At 46.2% G+C, this 13,881-nt stretch overlaps 1 long non-coding RNA gene across 1 annotated transcript; it reads left to right on the top strand.

Moving 5' to 3' along the window:
• Nucleotides 1-968: 968 nt before the first annotated feature.
• LOC123374484 lies at nucleotides 969-13,314 on the top strand. Its single transcript, XR_006581120.1, has 3 exons — nucleotides 969-1,026; nucleotides 12,814-12,921; nucleotides 13,181-13,314. It is a non-coding gene; the product is annotated as an uncharacterized LOC123374484 (long non-coding RNA).
• Nucleotides 13,315-13,881: the final 567 nt, after the last annotated feature.

A 13,881-nucleotide genomic window follows, 5' to 3' on the forward strand; every position in this document is an offset into this window, starting at 1 on the left:
CTCTGACTCCCAGATTCCAGAGGGAGTTTGGGGGGCTGGCAGTTAGAGCAGTTCTTGGAAGCAAAACAAATCTGACATGGAGTTGAGAGACAGAGTCCACACTGGGACCTACTTGTCAGAGTAGAACCACAGTTTAAACAAGGACTGTTCACTTTTCCAAACTCTTTCCTTGTCTTGGAAGAAAAGCAAGAGTCAAAAGAGACTGAACTCCCGTCCTGGCAAAAGAAGTGCTGTTGGAAGTGTGTGCATGTGAGAGAGAGAGAGACTTTGGCTATACCTACCTGGCCATGCTCTACTTCTTTGGCAGATAAAAGGGACTTTGGTTTCCAGGACTGTCAATCCAGTACCTTTCATGAGCATTAAATGCACATGAAAAATTAAGCTTAGAAATCAAAGAGGTGCCTAAAGAGATGACAGCAGTTAAGAATGATCAATATTTTTGGGGGAAAAAAGGCCCTGCAGTATTACACATGCTTTTTTTTGATGAGGCACTTCTCCTATAACACACTGAGGTTAGTAAGACTTGAAGGGAGTGTGACAGCAAGCAATTGCTAGAGAATAAAGGAGGAGACGCGGGGAAGGGACTTCAATGCCAGCTAATGAGCTAGCCATGTTCCCAAGGGTCTGTTTGCCAGGTTCCTGAGACAAGCTCTGAGAGGAGGGAGTGTAAGAGAGAGCTCCCCTTTTCCCCCAGTGTTGGCTGACTAGACTCCAGGACTGGAAAAGATCAAGAAGCAAGTCCAGGGAAAGCTCCAGGCTCTTTTCACATTGATCTCAAGGCATGGTTAAAAACAGGCACTCTTCACTGGAAAGAGAGAGGAGAAAGCCAGGTGAGGCTGTTTGAATCACTCCTATAAGAGAGTAGGGGAAGGGAGGCCTGGCCATTGGGCTTCTCTTGCTAGGCATGCTGGGAAAGGGGAGGCGTCTTGGGCCTTTATAATTCAGGCTCCTCTCCTTCTCAGCTAGTGCTTGGAAGAACTACAACCAGGAAGAGCGCTATCTGCTGGGCTGAGAAGACCCTGGGAGGTAAGACTTGTAGGAAATACTTGAATAAGCTTTTATTTGAACTGTATGTATTCTTGTATTGAAGAAACTTGGGATTTGTATCATTGTGATTTAGGGGAGCTGGTCTGTGTTGTTAGGGTGTAAAAATCACCCTGTTAAAGGATGGGATGAAGAGGGTCTCTTCTTCCATTGTTTTGGGTGGACAGGAGCATCCTGATGCCATTATGGTTAGTGACAGGGAGTTGCATGAAAAGTGACACTGATCAGCTGAGAGAGAATCTGTACACAGAGAAATCTGCACTTCAGGCAAATAAAGTAATACTGTAGAATGAAATCCTCTGCTCAGACAGAATTGTAGGATCATCTTAGCCCTTACTGGAAAGATCAGCTTTGATCTCCCATAACTAACATCTAAAGAAGTGAGCATTCTAATATAATCTAGGCACAGAACAGCACAAGAACTAATATTTCCATTAATTTAATTTAAAATGCTTCCATAACAGGAGAGCCAGCATTCTGCTGCTCTAGAATTGATTACCGCCCCCACACCAGAAGAACTTGACCAAGTAGTTTTAAGACCTAACTTATCAGTGGCCTTGTTTCCTTTCCCCTCTTCTCAGTTTCTCAGCAATAGTGTTTTTGAGAACACAATACACGATGGACAGGAGAGTCTTTCAGAGGGGCTCTTGCTTTTCAGATCCTGATTACTGGTGGTCATTGAAGATTTTTAGAATGCTTTGTGCAAGAGATGCCTGGTGTCTTGGACAAGTTTTAGCTTGGGTAACTCTTGTGTGTCCCTACATTCCCCACAGAGGGTTAAGTAGGCACAGAATTCCTCGCTCCCTGACCTAACTTGCTTTGTAGTGATGGTGTATGCTGCTAGCTAAACAGTTGTCGTGTTCTACTTGAGAAGGAACAGAATTAGAAAATGATTTCTGCCCTGCTCTGCTGCAAAGTGGTGATCATGCTCTCAGTAAGAATCTTGAACTCAGAACTTGGTGGGTAAGGCCTTGTCTCCACTAAGGGGGTTTGGAAAAAAATTCCCATTGGTGCAGTAACCCCCTAGAGGTGAGTGCTGTGCGTAGGAGCTGGAACTAGAGATGTGGCAGGGGTGGGTGTTGCCACACCCCTGGCTTGAAGTGGTTTCCATTCTATACAAGATTTACAGTTTGTTTCAATAACTCTCAGCCTCCCCACTATAAAAATTGTTCCATCCCCCTGAAGTTTTGTGAGCACCGGTGCAGACTAAGCTCCAGCAGCCAGTGACATTAACACCATGTCACATACACCTGCTTTGAGCAGGGTTAGAAGCCAGTGGTAAAAACGTCAGTGAGGGGTGGAGGTTATCTCCATTAGGGATCCCAATGTTGTTAATGCAGGTGCAGCTCCATTGATGTTAGTGGTGGTGAGAAGCTTCCTGCCAGAAAACCAACCCTGTAATCCAAAGTGAATGAAGCACTAACTTCGTCAAACGATAATATATTTGTGATATGAGCTTGCATCTGGCACATAATCTATTCCTAACTGGAAGTCTTATTCAAAGTGCTTCTTTGGCTTTAGAAAAGCTGTGCAGGTCTCACCATTTTCTAGAGGAAAAGCCAGTTTTTAAATTAAAAATAATAATTGTGGAAAGAAATATAGAGCCACATCTTGCTGTTCTCAGTAAACTTAAAGTTCCATTGACTTGATCGGTAACTTTGACTCAGGATATCAGGATTTGGTCCATAGCCTTTGAGTGATTGAGTCTTGTTTTATTTTCTCTTATTTAGGGAAACTTTCTTAAAACTTGAAAATAGTTAAGGAATAGCATTAGCCATTGTCCTGACAGTTCTATCTTACTGTAGCCTTAGCCGCCTCACTAAACCTTCTCCCCTGCCCCTCCATATAATTGGAGATATACCAATCTCCTAGAACTGGAAGGGACCTTGAAAGGTCATCAAGTCCAGCCCCCTGCCTTCAGTAGCAGGACCAAGTACTGATTTTGCCCCAGATGGCCCCCTCAAGGATTGAGCTCACAACCCTGGGTTTAGCAGGCCAATGCTCAAATCACTGAGCTATCCCCCCCCCCGTAGACATTTTCTTGGGAGATGGAGTAAATGCTTCCTCAGCTAGACTATTCACCTCCTCCTGGGCTAAAGAGATTTCTTTGCCAAGTTTCCTGTAATTAGACATTAGTGCATATCAGGAGACTCAGACACACTCTTAATTGATCTCTTAGGAATTTTTTCATCTGGATTTCTGGAAATAGTCCAGGCATTGAAGAGCATCCACAGCCTGACTTAGTCCCATGGAGAGAGAAAGCTAATCCAATGCCTAAATTAAACTCTCTCTCTCAAGGAGTCATGAAGGGCATGGGGCTGATCTCTAATAATTTATAGACACTGTATGTGACCTGGTTACTGGAATAGTTACTGTTTGGCTGTATTGGATTACTGGAATGTTTACTGTAGGCATATGTTGGTTTAGCTGAATAGTCCTGTTGTTAAGAAACAAGCCGGAAGGCACCACGATAGCTCCAGATAAACAACCTCTCACTAAACAGGGGAGGGGTCATTAAAAGATAACGCCTCTAGCCAAAGTTACAAGATTTGTGTTGCCAAGGTTGGCAGTAACAAGATCAAAAGGACACTAAACTGTTAAAGTCACTCACGGGAGAGAGATTGAGGCAGTTGTTGTGGAGAACTGACTGAGAGAGTCAGACTCTGCTGGAGGATCTGAAGCAGCAAAACCTGCCTGGCCAGATACCACAGGGTGATAGGGCTTTAGGTTTGTGTAGCCTGTTTATTGTGTTTAAAATCTTACGGTGTGCTTTGTTTCGACTGTTAAGATTAAACAGTACTTTGGCTTGAGAAAGCTGTCTGGTCACTGGCTAGGGGCAATGGGGCACAGCGCAGGGGGTTGGTCCCAGGAGTGAGTTGCTGGCCGAGAACAATAGGCCTGGGCTGATTAGGGTGACAATACGTCCTGTTTTGGCCAGGAGAGGCCCCTTTTTCAGCTCTGTCCCGGCCATCCCTACTTTCTTGCCAAAACTGGGCATTTGTCCTGGCTGCAAGGCAGAGCAGAGAGCGGTGGCTGCTGCCGGGGGTCAGCTGAAGGCACCACTGCCCGCCAGCAGGAAAGTGGAGAAATTTGCTGCTGGTGGGCAGAGCTGGTTTCAGAGCTGATCCCTGGGCAGTGTAGAGCTGCGGGGGGAGGACAGCCTCAGCCAGGGGCAGCTGCGGGGGGAGATCAGCCTCAGCTGTGGGTGGCACAGGGGCGATCAGCCCCAGCTGTGGGCGGCACAGGATTGGGGGGGGAGGACTGAGCCCCCCAGCCGTGGGAAGTGTGGAGCTGAGGGGGTTCAGCCCCAGCTACAGGGCTCGGGTGGGAGTCAGCCCCTGAGCTCAGGGGGCCAACCTCAGGCAGCATGGGGGGAGGGAGAAGGGGTCAACCCTAGCTGTGGGCAGCACAGGGCTAGGGAGGTCAACCCCACCCCCCAGGAGGCATGGGGAGGGCGGCTCGGGTGAGCCCTGCAAGGCAGGGGGTGTCTTGGGTGAGCTCCTGGCCGTCCTGTTTGTACTTTAAAAAATATGGTCACCCTGGGGTGTGCATGTGTCAGGATCTCTACTTCTCTGCTGGAGCTGGGATGAGAACCACGTCTTTCTCTAGCCTCTTCTCTTTCCAGTGGTGGCTTGAGTTACTGTGCCTGACCAGACATAGGTTCTCCGGAGCAGCTCATGCTGCCCTCCTGCCCAGAGGGTCTGTGATTAACATGCGTTAAAAAAATTAATGTGTTAATTGTGCTGTGCATTTAATCACACACATTAATGGCAGTTAATTGACAGCCCTAATATCTCTATATAAAACAATTTGCTGGTTGTATAGTGTTATTGGTTTCTATCATATGATAAGTGAATCTTCTAGATTAAAATGCTTCATCAATGTGTAAAGGTGATGGCAATTCAGACCTTTCACCAGGCTGCCTATCTTAGGTACTTGTATGGCCTCCGTTACCATAGTATCTGAATGTTTCACAATCATGAATGGATGCACCCCTCTGAGGTAGCCCCATTTTATAGATGGGGAACTGAAGCACAGAGAGGCTGATTTGAACCCAGATCTCCCAAGTACTAGGCTAGTGCTCTAATCAATGGATCATCCTTCCTCTTCGCCTTTACTTTGTCAGTCTCTTGTCACCCCTCTCCCCATGTCGCATGCTTGACAACCTGTCAAGCAAACTCTCGCGTATGGACCAAAGATGCTATTTGCTCTCATTTTAGATGTGGCTAGTAATGAAACTGGAGGATAGAATTTACAAAGAGGATCTTCACAGAGCAACTGAGCTCTGCACTGGGTCCCCACAGCAGTGTGGTGGTCCTAGTTAACATTTCCACTGTGTTTTTCAGCATCAAAAAGATTTGCTTGCTTATTTATTACACACCACAGGTGCACATGGTGCTTTATGACAGGTGAGATCAGGCACTACGCTAAGGGGCTTACAATGTAAATAAATGGGGGAAGGGATGCAACCTTTTTTTTTTTTTTAAGAAAAACCTTTCCTTCCTACTTTCCTTTCCTATGCGAGGATAAATAACAAACACCCTTGGAATTCCAGGTAAATTTAAAAAATGCAAGTACCCTTTGGGTGCTTAGAATGGAAAAACATAAGCAAAAGAGACACAGTAATATTTAGGGCTGTTGATTAATCAGTTAACTCATGTGATTAACTCAAAAAAAGTAATTGCGATTAAAAATTAATCTCAATTAATCTGACTGTTAATAGAATATCAATTGAAATTTATTAAATATTTTGGGATGTTTTTCTACATTTTCAAATACATTGATTTCTATTACAACACAGAATACAAAGTGTACAGTGCTCACTTTATATGTTTATTGCAAATTTTGCACTGTAAAAATGATAAAAGAAATAGTATCTTTCAATTCATGTCATACAAGTACTATAGTGCAATCTCTTTATTGTGAAAGTGCAACTTACAAATGTAGATTCTTTTTATTACATAACTGCACTCAAAAACAAAACGTTGTAAAACTTTAGAGCCTACAAGTCCACTCAGTCCTACTTCTTGTTCAGCCAATCGCTAAGAGAAACAAATTTGTTTACATTTACGGGAGATACTGCTGCCTGCTTCGTATTTACAGTGTTACTAGAAAGTGAGAACAGGCGTTTGTATGGCACTTTTGTAGCCAGCGTTGCAAGGTATTTACGTGCCAGATATACTAAACATATGTATGCCCCTTCATGCTTCAGCCACCATTCCAGAGACAGTCTTCCATGCTGATGATGCTTGTTTAAAAAAAAAAGTATTAATTAAATTTGTGACTGAACTTCTTGAGGGAGAATTGTATGTTTCCTGTTCTGTTTTACCCTCATTCTGCCATATATTTCATGTTATAGCAGTTTTGGATAATGACCCGGCACATGTTTGTTTTAAGAACACTTTCACAGCAGCTTTGACAAAACGTAAAGGAAGTACCAATGTGAGATTTCTAAAAAATAGCTACAGCACTCAACCAAGGTTTAAGAATCTGAAGTGCCGTCCAAAAATTGAGAGGGACGAGGTGTGGAGCATGCTTTCAGAAGTCTTAAAAGAGCAACACTCAGATGCGGAAAGTACGGAACCTGAACCCTCAAAAAAGAAAATCAACCTTCTGCTGGTGGCATCTGACTAAGATGATGAAAATGGACATGCGTCGCTCCGCTCTGCTTTGGATAGTTATCGAGCAGAACCCATCATCAGCATGGACACCTGTCCTCTGGAATAGAGGTTGATGAATGAAGGGACATATGACTCTTTAGCACATCTGGCACATAAATATCTTGCGACACCGGTTACAACATTGCCATGCAAATGCCTGTTGTAACTTTCAAGTGACATTGTAAACAAGAAGTGGGCAGCATTATCTCCTGCAAATAGTAACCAAACTTGTTTGAGCAATTGGCTGAACAAGAAGTAGGACTGAGTGGACTTATAGGCTCTAAAGTTTTACATTGTTTTGTTTTTGAGTGCAGTTATGGAGCAAAAAAAAATTCTACATTTGTAAGTTTTGCTTTCATGTTAGACATTGCATTATAGTACTTGTATAAGGTGAATTGAAAAATACTGTCTTTTGTTTATTTTACAGTGCAAATATTTGTAATAAAAATAATATAAAACGAGCACTGTACACTTTGTATTCTGTGTTGTAGTAGAAATCAATATATTTGAAAATGTAGAAAAATATTCCAAAATATTTAATAAATTTAAATTGGTATTCTATTTAACAGTGCAAGTAATTGTGATTAAATTTTTAACTGTTTAATTTTTTTGTTAATCATGTGAGTTAACTGTAATTAATCGACAGCCCTAGTTATATTTTGTACATAATTCCACATTTGTAAGTTCAACTTTCATGATAAAGAGATTGCACTATATAGTACTTGTATTAGGTGAACTGAAAAATACTGTTCTGTTTTTTTTACAGTGCAAATATTTGTAATAAAAATACATATAAAATGAGCACTGTACACTTTGTAGTCTGTTGTAATAGAAATCAATATATTTAAATAAATGGCATTCTATTAAGAGCGCAATTAATCGTGATTAGTTTTTTTAATTGCTTGACAGCCCTAACTATAATATGGATATGACACTTCATGGGGGTATGCTATGTTCTCTGGGCTCCAAAGTGAACAGCCTGTGAGATCTACAGATGCTGTCCCTACCCCTAGAGCTAAGGGGTGTGGCTTTCAGAAACCCTTAGCCGTTATAGAAAGCCCTGACTGACTTCCCAGGCTGCCTTAGTTTTCTAATAAATTCCCTGTTAGGGGAAGGTGAACCAAGTCTAGCCCTCCCTTGGTTTCTCTTCTGTCCCAGGACTCCTCTTGGGAGCTGTGGGCAGAGTTCAGACTTTAATGGGCGGGGGGGAGTGGAGGGGGGGAGAGAACACCATGAAAACTAAAATGCTTTTTAGTGAGGGTTAGAAGCTGCTGGGGACTTTTTTTTTTAAATGGGCAATAAGGTGCATGTGATACCATTTATAGCTGGACAGTGCAGGAGAAATGGAATAGAATTGAACTTTCTGTAGGTGAGTTTCCCTCCCTCCTCTAATGGCACACTTGTAATGCTCCCCCAAAGTGCCAGGCTCTTTGACGGGGGCTGGTCAGTGGAGCCCACCGAATCAATGACATTCCCCCTGGGTGAGTGAGGGGCCACAGAACTCAGATATCAACAGATCATGGCAGACCAAAAAAAAGTATAAACAATGAGGGGGTGCAAGTCTCAGGGTCAAAAGGAGGGAACCAGGAGGGGTCGTGGAGCAGAAAACCTCAGACAAGGCCCACTGCTGCAAGGTGTCCAAGGAGTCAGGAGATGCCAACCAGTGGCACTCTGCCCAGGTGTGTGAATGGACAAGGGCCCAGAAAAAAGACCCCACAGTTGCAGAAACCCCTCTTCCTCTGTGCAGATTCCTCCTGGAGCATGCCAACTGTCTATTATCCATGGATAAGTACAGTCTGGCACACACGGTATGAATACAAGTGTCCCGCACAGCAGATACACCCCCATCACTGGTAGGCACCAGATAGCTGTTTACTTTCTCTGGCCCATTCATTCATTTGCCCAGCTGCTTTGGCTGCCAATAAAGGTATCGCTTGTGGGGGAAACTTTCTGTGATGTGGGCAGATGTCCTGCAAAGAACTGCAGAGACAGAGAGCACTTCATGTAGGCTCCCTGACAGCTGTCCCTAGGCAGTGACTCTGTCACTGTTGCCCTGGGAAAATTTGGCAAGCTCTCTTAAATTGCTAGTCCCCTGAACTCTCCTGCTCCTTCTGCCTGTGGAAGTAGAGAACCAGGCCCTATGTGGTATGTCTGGGTGGTGACAGCGGGAAAGCAGAGCCAGGCATACCAGTGACCGTGGTGCGTTGCCTTTTTTCTGCTTTGGGGGCTCCTGTGGGCAGCCTTGAGCTGTGTCAATGAACTTGCATGCGAAACTCGCCTACCACTGTGTATTTAAAAACCTCATTTGGGAAGTGAGAGCCAGTGACCCCGGAGAACCTGCTAATTTGTTTACCAGCACAGAATTGTGCCTGTAATTGGAAACTGAAGCTAATTTTGAAATAATTAGGCAGCTGCTTGTGTAGTTTGCATTTCCTCTGACAAAAGAACCCTACTCCAGTATGCAATGGAAGGGTTAATAGGCGTCTCTGAGCTCTCTTCTCCTTTCTTCCACCTGTGCCCAGGAGCAGTGCCTTGCCCCACACAACACGTGAGGCAATCCTTCTTTTCAAAGCAATCTGAAATGGTGTAGACGGTCAAATGCTCTGCGTCCATTTGGAAATGGGTAACATTGAGCTTCCATTAGCCATACGCTGGAGAGCTTCATTGTGCTTCAGAGGGGTGTGGTGAACAAAGAAGCCACCTGTGACAGGAAATAAGTGTTTGCCAGAGAACTGCTCTGATCGCTAGACAGAGTCTGTGGGTTCTACGTGGTGTGTGACTTTGGGCAAGATGCTTATGACCTGATCTTGTGCTGATCAAGCCACCTTCAGGACACAGACTAGGGGTCTGATTCAATTGTCCTGTAAGTAAGATGGGGGAAAAGCCTATTCCCCACCTCATAGAAAGGTTTAATGTATATGTATAAGGCAGTTCAAAGATTGGTGCTATAGCAGTGCAAAGGTTTATAGCAGGGGTCGGCAACCTTTCAGAAGTGCTGTGCCGCGTCTTCATTTCTTCACTCTAATTTAAGGTTTCGCGTGCCAGTCATACATTTTAACGTTTTTAGGAGGTCTCTTTCTATAAATCTATAATATAGAACTAAACTACTGTTGTATGCAAAGTAAATAAGGTTTTTAAAATGTTTAAGAAGTTTCATTTAAAATTAAATTAAAATGCAGAGCCCCCCGGACCGGTGGTCAGGACCCTGGCAGTGCGGGTGCCACTGAAAATCAGCTCGCGTGCTGCCTTCGGCACACGTGGCATAGGTTGCCTACCCCTGGTTTATAGTCTAATATCAAGTGGCACAACACTTAACTCCTCTGTAACGCTGCTGCTGTTTTAACAGTTGGAACCTAAAGAGAAAATTTGTATCAAAATAATAAGAGAAAATAGTAGGGTGGTTTTGTTTTTTTGGTGGTTGTTAAGCATCAAGGTTCAGTGATCAGATTAGAAAGGCTGGGGGAAAAAACCCAAGGTTAATTAGGTGACAGATTGCACAGCCCCAGGTGGTGATGGTGTCATGCCTGCCTGCTGGAAAAACTGCAAAGCACAAAAGGCATTTGCATGTGCATGCTGCTCCTCTCTCTTTTAATTCTTGGACAATTATCAGGAACTTATTTTTCCTCTCTGAGAGTGCAGCTTCTACATATGCCTACTTGTGTGGGGGGCAGGTGTGCAAGCTCATGTGTTTATAGAGAAGGCTATCGGCTGAGAGCCACTTGTTTCTTGTGCAGATTTCTAAGATTACAGAAGAGGGAGCAGCCCCTCCGGTTCTGTCTGGCTGCAGTGAGCTCAGAGCTCATGCAGTGTCCTCACGTTGCCCTTGATGTCTCCTCTTCCTCCCCCACCCCCAATGCTTATTGAACCAAGTGACACCCTGCTCCAGCAAGATGCTCACGCTGGCCGCTGAAGGAGTTCATTGCAGGGCAGTTCTGTGGCTGCTGAGAAAATAGCATGCAACTGAGCTCAATAGCATGTGCAGCATAGAGTGGAGAAAGCAGACCAGACCGGCACCTAAGCGGTGCCAGCTGTGCGGTGGGACAGGAGGGCTGTTTGTGTCACTGTGCCTATCGCACTAACACTCCCTGCCCACACTGATGCTGCATCAGTATTAGAGATTATTATAGAAGAGGACCACACAGCAGTTGACCTTACAGAGCCCTTCAAGGGGGAGGGATAGCTCAGTGGTTTGAGCATTGGCCTGCTAAACCCAGGATTGTGAGTTCAATCCTTGAGGGGGCCACTTAGGGATCTGGGGTAAAATCAGTACTTGGTCCTGCTAGTGAAGGCAGGGGGCTGGACTCAATGACCTTTCAGAGTTCCTTCCAGCTCTATGAGGTAGGTATATCTCCATATTTATAATTTTTATTTATTAGAAAGCATCTACTTCAGATGGTGTGGATTCTGCCAAGGTCTGATCTGGATCCTGCCTTGATTCCAGTTTCCACAGGTTTACATGAGCATAATCAATTGGAATCTGGCTCACTCAGGGATTCTCTCCTGGACTCAGGCCTTGGGGACTTTCTGTGGCTTTTTTTAGTCAGGCTGATGATATAAAGGCAGGGCCGGTGCAAGGATGTTTCGCGCTCTAGGCGAAACTTCCCCCTTGCGCGCCACCCCCACCCCCCTGTGCCCCTGCCCTGAGGCACCCCCTCCAGCAGCTCCCCCCCTCTGCCCTGAGGCACCCCCCTTGCAGCAGCTCCTCACCCCCCACCCTGAGGCACTCCCCCGCCCCAGCTCACCCTGCTCCGTGCACAAGCACAAGCACCCCGAGCACGCCGTGGCTGCTTCACTTCTCCCACCTCCCAGGCTTGCGGCGCCTAAGCTGATTGGTGCCGCAAGCCTGGGAGAAGTGAAGCAGCCATGGCGTGCTCGGGGAGGAGGCGGGGCAGGGGTGAGCTGGGGTGGGGAGTTCCTCTGCGTGCCCCCCCCCCTTACTTGCTGCACACGGCCCTCCCCGCGCTCCCCCGCCCCAGCTCCCTCCGCCTAAATGCCGGTGGTGACCGGGGTGGCCGCAGTCACCGCCGAAGAAAATGGCACCCCCCAAATCCCAGCGCCCTAGGCGACTGCCTAGGTCGCCTAAATGGTTGCACTGGCCCTGTATAAGGGTTGGATTTACCAGATTTCAGTATCTGTCCATTTGCTTCTCATGGAGATTAAGCTTCTTGCTTGGACTAGACCCTTGTGCAGAAGAGTCAGAACTGCCCCTGTGCACATTATACCCCTGTGTGGGCAGCGAGGACCTTGGGTCTAGGTACAGAAGTAAGAAGTGCTTCACAACCTGCCTGCATGCTCCCTGAAATGTGCTCAGGGAATGTAGAACCTATGACCTGACCCTTGCTACTGCTGGCCAGCGTAACTGAGTCAGCATGGCTGGGGCAGGTTGTAATGTGATGTAAACCATCTGCAAATAGTTCCTCCTTAGAATAAGGAGGAAGTGAGAGAGGATTGAGTCAGACTCACAATACCCTGAGGTGTGATGCAGCTCACATGCTCCCCTTTTCCTAAGGTCACAATCTAGTCCTTTAGGTAGTGAGTATCCAGAAACTATAGAAATCACCCACTCTACGTGCTCTCAGTTTTGATCTCTTCATCTCCCACTGAGGTGTCTGAGTCGGGTTGATTGACCTTCTAGCGCTACGTGGTTCCCAGTGGACCCTGTCAGGACTCTTCCAGCCTTGCCTCAGTGCGGCTCACACAATGGCTATCCCATGTGCACCATTCACCTTGAGATGCAACATGTTTCCTTCGCAGCAGTGCCCTTCCTTCCTTCCCCACCCGCACGCCCACACGCACACCCACACAAACTGTGGGCTAGCTCTCTCCCAGCCCATCTTCTCTTTGAACCTGGCGAGTTCAGGGAAACTCAGCATCATGACTTCTCAGTGGGGTCTGAAAGGGCTTTCACTGGAATGCAGGGGGCTGCCTCACTAGCCACGGCGAGATAGAAAATGGCTCTGAATGCCTTGCAGATCCCAGACATTTTACTGGGTTGACCCTTTCCCCCCCTAAACTCTCTTCCCAGTGTCTCTTCAGCCTTCACCATCACAAGAGACCACACCAGGTTCCTGACAGTATTTTACAGGTAGATTTTTGTGTTTTCCCCTAGCCAAACAAAGGGTTTTGCTGGACATAATCCAAAACCAAAAGGACCTCAACCCACCTTTGTGATGTGTGTTCTGAGACCAGCTTCGATGCCTGGACGCTGTTATCCCAGGTGAGGCCATGAACTTGGTTTCATTTTCAAGGTGTTCCCCAGCCTCTGGTCGGTGCATTTAGCACACAGGGGTTACTGAGTGGCAGAATACTTTGGTGGTGCCACCAGGCTTGGATTGTAATGTCTTTCTTTGCTGCCCTACTCTAGCATGCAAAGCTGTAACCCCCTACAACCAGTGCCCTCCTTGTCACTGCAGCTTTTCCCCACTCCCACTGCACTGTGCACATTTGTCAGCTAATTACTGTACTCTTGTGTTTAGGCCCAAGCTGTGACAAATAAGATGGGTCATACTATGCGCTGTGACACTTTGATGGGGAAAATACACAACGTGAAGAAAAAACATAATGCCAACTTTAGGGAAGGAATGGGGGATTTGCTGATGGTAAGAAGCCCATGCACTTAGAGGTTAGTTTATGATTCTGCTACTTCCTACTTGGCTTCAGAGAGCTTTGTTAAACAATTGTACGTGTCCTCCAGGTGTGTGCTGTGCAGTCCAGAGATGTGTGATGTCAGGACTCTGAGCTAATCTCCAATCCTCCTGCTCACATCAGGTTGCAATTGAATGCATCAGTAAAGAGTTGGCTTTTCCCTAGGCTCCATAGAACTGGGAGTCTGCACATAGACTTCTGTTAGCTAGGTCTGACTGTATCCGCTAGGTGGTGTGACAAAGTTTCTCCTCTACCTTGGTGGGTCCTGCACTTATTGGCAGATTTGCTCACCTCAGTGATCTTCCCCACAGTCTGGGTCAGCTTCTCCTGTGTCTGATCAGGAGTTGGGAGGTTTGGGGGGGAACCCAGGCCAGCCCTCTACTCCGGGTTCCAGCCCAGGGCCCTGTGGATCACAGCTGTCTATAGTGCCTTCTGTAACAGCTGCATGACAGCTACAACTCCCTGGCCTACTTCCCCATGGCCTCCTCCAAACACCTTCTTTACCCCCACCACAGGACCTTCCTCCTGGTGT

Source organism: Mauremys mutica, chromosome 7, assembly GCF_020497125.1.
Source record: "Mauremys mutica isolate MM-2020 ecotype Southern chromosome 7, ASM2049712v1, whole genome shotgun sequence".
NCBI classification, from domain to species: domain Eukaryota; kingdom Metazoa; phylum Chordata; order Testudines; family Geoemydidae; genus Mauremys; species Mauremys mutica.